We start from the raw sequence: 6,000 nt of genomic DNA on the forward strand, positions 1-6,000 counted from the left end.
ACAGTTGATTTGACTAAGCAGGAGACAGTCCTCCCCTGGAGCAATGCAGGGTTAAGGGCCTTGCTCAAGGGCCCAACGGTTGTGCGGATCTTATTGTGGCTACACCGGGGATCGAACCACCGACCTTGTGTCTGTGTGTGTGTTTGTGCGTGTGCGTGTGAGAGAGAATTTGTATGTATGTATGTCTGTATATGTGTGTGTGTGTGTGTGTGTGTGTTGCTTGTACAGTACATAAACATAAAAATAATGCATTTTTTCTGAGGTGTAAAGTGTGTCGTTTCTACTCACGAGCTCTGAGACAATGTGTCTGAAGAATCACTTCGACTGCAGTTCTGATTGGCTGCCCACTTAGCGTAGCGTCACTGATTGGATAAAATGTCAATCAAATCATTGAAAAGCATCAGTGTCAGCAAAGGCCAGTTTGGGAAAAGAAGAGTAAGAATAACAATTCACAACGGAATACATCGCGCATAATAGCATGGTATTGATTTTTTGTAGAATAACAGTGTTTAAAACAATATGAAAAGCCATGGTGTTTGAGTGAGTCATTGCGCTCACTGTCCTTCAGATTTATCCGTATGAAGCGCTGATCGTGACCACTAGGGGGCGCAACAGGCTGCCGAAGGACGCCGACAGGGCCAGGCTGGAGGTCAGTCATCGGGAGTTTCTGTGTCATTTCCTCCTCAACGCTACAGTCAGTGCACGCCAACGCGTTCATTTTCATCAAGTGCTTACTGTTCGTCAGCTGAAAGAACAGCATGCTGAATATAACCTTTACCTGTTTCATTCTACAATATTGTAAAAGCAACCAATCCGATTGTCGGTGTTAATTTGAGATATTTTTTAAATGTTTGCCTGCAGTCAGAATCCATTGGCAAGTTGTACGTTCTCAGTTCTGCGGCCTTAATAATATTTATAGTCATATTTGTGCATCAGTCATCTAAATAAGGCACCGTACGGATGGCATCCCAGGCAGTTATTGATAGTTTACGACTAATAATAATGATGATGATAATTAATTTTCTGCACGTGTCCTCTCGACAGCGCCACCTGTCTCCGGAGCAGTTCCGCCAGGTGTTCGGGATGTCGATGGCGGATTTCGACCGCCTTGCGCTGTGGAAGAGGAACGAGTTGAAGAAGCAGGCGCGGCTGTTTTAACGGCGGCTACCGCCCGGTGACACCGGGACGATACGAACCGGCCGTCCGGTCTCAGAGAACCAGAACCGCCCGGTCACACCGGGAGGACACGAGCCGGCCGTCCGGTCTCAGAGAACCAGAACCGCTCCGGATTCACGGAGAAGAAGTCCGACCTCACGCGACCACGCGCGAGCTTTGCCTAGAGAGTTGGAACACTGACTTATCGAGACTGACTTTCGCAAGTGCGTTAAGCTCTGTATGTCGAATTGATACACGATTGACACGATGCCGGCTCCCAGCCACGCTTCTCTGCTTCGACAGTCTCACCGGGCCGTCAGATCGGGCTTTGCCTTACGTTCGAGTTTGAGTTCGAGTTCTAGCCGCGCACCAGCACGCTGGATGACGAGAATGTTGGTTTCATGTCTGCCAAGACATGCTGGGGGATGAAGACGTCTTAATTCAGAAAGAAATTGCTGAAAAATGTGTGGAAAAACTAGCACACTTCTCAGAATGTTTTCACTCATCGTTTTTATTTATTAATAATCATATAAGCGTGTTTTACAGTGATTAGGCTACTTATCCATTGATAAGAGAACACATATATATTACAGTTAAAGAAAGCTAACAAGGGTCCTTTCTGAATTGGTGTGTTAAGATCTAAAAGGCAGGATGGTTGGAACACACACCTGTTTAGTGAGGACCCAAACCAAAGGTACTACCGTTTTAAAGCAGCTGATGGCTAACCTGGATGTAGTGTGAAACTTATTTTGCCCTCACCTTCAATAATCACAGAATTCTTTCTCTTTTTCAAAGACTAGCGATTGCTACAGAATGTATGTTCAGTTGAGAGACGTCAGGAAATGATTCAGGTGTAGTCACAATAGAGCTGACTGCCGAGGGGTTACACGTGTATTTTTATTTTTTCTACTGCGTTTATCAAACTTTATTGAATTGCATATTGAAAAGGAAAACCCACACAATGTACTGTTTAAATTATGAAATGATAGTTGTGTGTCCACTTCATGGGATTAAGGGTGTGATGAATTGGGGGATTTTGTGACGAGAGTACTGGTTCATAGGCTAGAGCAGCGGACCCCAGCCTCGGTCCTGAGGAGCCGCTGTGTTTGCACTGGGCATGCGCTGCTGCCTCCGACATGGCATGTCTTAAGAAGGTAAATAATCCCTCCAAACACAAAAAAACATGTAATAAAAAAAAATGTAAAATGTGGAAGTCTGGGATTGCAATTGTGGCTGGACCAAGAGGCAGCCATCCGAAAGTGGTGCCCCAGGACCAAGGTTGGGAACCGAACCACAGCCCTGCACGGTTCAGATTCCCCAACAGTGCGATCAACACCTGTCAGAAACATCAGCGTGAATACCGCTTACATAACTACCACTCAATACTGCATATCTAATGGATTATAGTTGTTTTCTTTTCTCTTTTTTTTTTTTTTTGCTGTGCGATTTACTCTGTTTGTTTTAGCCAGATAGAAGATACTGTGGTTAGTGTCAATGGGATTCCAACAGATCGTTTTGGCTCATTAATTTAAATTGGGTTTTTTAGTTGACCATGTTTTCTGATGGAATGCGGTGAAGCTGAGAAAACCGAAATATGAGTAATAAAGTCAGAAAAGGAAGCTGAAAGCGCTGAGTGCCTGATGATACGGTTTTAATGACAGCCTGCTCATAAATCAGAACTCGAATCTCCGGTGATTCTCATTAGAGTTTACATTTAAGAGGTACTCCGGACAGCCCTGCCTGTTGATCATTTATACGCAACGGTATAGTTTACACGAATACGCACCCGTTCGTTCAATCATCCTTTGCCACATATCAAGGAACACAGGCCAGTCAATTTCCGGCAGGGTATGAAGTGTGTAGTCCGTGACCTACAGGATTGTCACAGAACTTACAGGCGACCTGCCGCGAGTTGTACACCTCTTTACTAAATAATTTACTTATTGAACACTTTTAAATAACGGGGGGTTAAAAAATAGCAGTATTTTTTAATTGTACTTTTTTCCTTTGTAACTGTACACAGCCTAGCTATACTTTCTTTATCGGACAGTAGCTACTGTACCTATAAATTATGTATATCTTATATTTAAATAAAATTGTTTTCTTGTGTATGGTTTGGGATGTGTCACCTGATACTGCATTTCAAAAATTGCCTTAATTTGTTCATCATTTTTTGTATAATGATCTTTTGTTCTTACAAATGCATAATGAATATTCATATAGGCTAATTACGTTTTTTTTAATGCACCTATTTAAAATAAATGCTTTGATTCCCATCTTGTGACATTTTAAAGTCTTGGTTTACAGTCCTTGACAGTAAATGTAAATCAGCGACGGTAAAATGTCCCACATTGGAATTAGGCCACTGGGGCCAGGTTCGCCGCAGGAGCGCTAGGACCCAGCGGCCGCGCCGAAGGAAGCGGCGCCTCGCGGAGCTTCATTGAGAGTGTGCCCGAATCGACCGTACGTGTCCTGCACTGCGCACAAGGGACCACGGCTCGTCCTGCGCCGCCGGATAAAGTTGGAGAATTAAGGAAACCTTCTGGACTTTCACCGGCATGGAGACGAGTAGCGTTAAGTGTACGTATCCCCCTCCCTTCGTGCGTAATGACGTTTTCGCTATTGAAAAATGACTTTAATTTGGGTTTATGTGAATGTTTGTGTTGCCGTTTGCTTTTCGTGCTGATAATTCTGTGAACGCTTTTTTGGGGAAAAAAGAGTGGAGTTTGTCTTCATAAATATTTCAGCAGGTTGCAATGTGGCAAACGAGATGGTCACTTATCATCAGCGGTGGCTGCACTGATCTGTTGAATAAACGCGATTAAATTGGACACAGGGGCTGAATGCGGTGACAGAACTCACTTAATTGCACGTGGTTACATCTCAGGTGCCCAGTGGTTTGTGGCTTGTGCGCCAGGAATGTACGGTCGCGACAGTGACCCTGAACGACGCGCGATACAGTGGCCCCAGCCGTTTCTATCGCGACCGTACCTTCGCGGAGTGGTGTTGCTATCGCGCTTTACGCAGGATGTATATAACTGCAGGTGGGAAAATGTAGTTCCATTTCATTTTGTAGTTGTGTAATTGGGAATGACAAATCGGCGGGCCCACCTGTCGCAATAAACTACAAAAAAAAAACCACACAACTACTGTGTTAGTGCAACCGCGGATGGGCGCGTTCGTGCGTGTGCATTTCTGGTTGATTGCAGCCTATTGCATGTTTGCTACATGCAGTCCAGATATGCGCGGTCAGACTGGGGTTGGCCTTTTGCGTGGGTGGGGGTGCAAGCGGACAAAAGTTCACTCCGTTGCGGGTTTGGATCCGCCCGCTTGTCTCCAGCTCAGTTCGACCCAAGACAGTTCCACTGTATGTTCATGCTGACTCGCGCAATGACGCATTCTTCTGTAAAGCGCCGAACAATGCGACGTTTATCTCGCCTGGAGCTGAATTATAGGGATTTGCAGACTGCTTGCACAGCCACTGGCTTCGCTCGGGCGCTTCGTGTTCACGCTTGGGTCTCGCAGTTGCTGAGGTTTTTGAAGAGCAGATTCCCTGCCCTGCCTCGCGTTTTAAGCCTGTTAATAGTCTATAAAGAAGCAGTTGAAGCCGTCGCGCACAGCCGTTTCTGCTTTAACAGGTCGTTATGCGGTTTCTGTTTGTTGCACTCGTTCTCTCGTTGTGCATAACTGAACTGCAGCTGCTCTGTTCGAGCACTGTCCATTTTCTGCAGACTTTCACGTTTATTATGCACAGCCAGAGAATGCAATCAGCTGCAAAATAACCACACTGAAGTAGTGTGTGTATGTGTGTGGTAGAGGCTCTCTCGTCTGAAACCTGGGGTTGTTTTCAGCGACATAGGGGCTTGACAGTAAGGATCGGGGAGCTTCCTCTTCGTCCTGTTTATAATAAGTAAGACCTGGCTTTATATGGAGTTCTAAGGAGACTCCCGGAGTTTGTCGGTATAAGATATCCTGGACAAGCCGCTGTTTTGGTAGTTGCAGTCTTGGCGCATGTCCGTGTTTGGGAAAGAGGGCGCATCGGCGGTCGTGTTTAATCTTTGGCCGCTCACCAGCCTCCCGTGGGGCGGGTTCGTGTTTTCCTTTCTCCGCTCCGTGTCTGAGAGACAATGAGGTGGATCCTGGGCTTTCTGAAAACGAGCTGGGCCCGTTTCGCCCCCCACCCCTGTCCAAACCTTCCCCGTTCCTGCAACGGGACTGCTCTGTGTGCTACCCGCTCCTGATGCTAAACCGCTCTGGCCTGTCCGGTAAATGTGATTGTGATGAGACATTGCATGAGGGTGGAAGGGTGGAATTCTCCGTTTTGTCCTCATGGCAGCCTGTGAAGTGAAAACTTCCTGGAAGTCACTCATCCTGGCCCTCTCTGTAAACAAACACCTGGAAAAAACACCCCTCAGGACGTGTGTGTATGTGTGTGAGTGTGTGTGTGTGTATGGAGTCTGAGCGTGTGAGTATGAGTGTGTGTGTGTGTCTGTCAGACTGAGACAGAGACAGGCAGCGTGTGTTGGCATGTCCATGTTTGTGTTATTTTTGCTATTTTTGTTCATGTTTTTCCTAAATTTCCTGTTGAGATTAAATTAGCAGGATGCAGCTTCTATTTCCAGTTAAACTACTGGGTTGAAACTCGTAGCCGGAATGACTGACCCGGTTACGCAGCGAGGTCGGGGAGGCCACAGAGAAAGGCCACTGCTTTCTCACCGCCCAATCACAGGCCTGTCAACAGCCGCCAATCAGACGCAGATAACGAGGTTACTTCCTTTCCTCTTTAGTCATGGTTTGATGGTTTTAGCAGCAGGACAACAGCATGCTGAGAGATCTCTGTTTGAG

The 6,000-nt window shown here is 46.2% G+C and overlaps 1 long non-coding RNA gene across 1 annotated transcript; it reads left to right on the plus strand.

Moving 5' to 3' along the window:
- The first annotated feature begins 339 nt into the window (after positions 1-339).
- Positions 340-3,264, plus strand: LOC133120033 (uncharacterized). Its single transcript, XR_009707013.1, has 2 exons — positions 340-649; positions 1,045-3,264. It is a non-coding gene; the product is annotated as an uncharacterized LOC133120033 (long non-coding RNA).
- Positions 3,265-6,000: the final 2,736 nt, after the last annotated feature.

The sequence above is a fragment of the Conger conger genome, unplaced genomic scaffold (genome assembly GCF_963514075.1).
Source record: "Conger conger unplaced genomic scaffold, fConCon1.1 SCAFFOLD_259, whole genome shotgun sequence".
In the NCBI taxonomy this organism is placed as follows: Eukaryota; Metazoa; Chordata; class Actinopteri; order Anguilliformes; family Congridae; genus Conger; species Conger conger.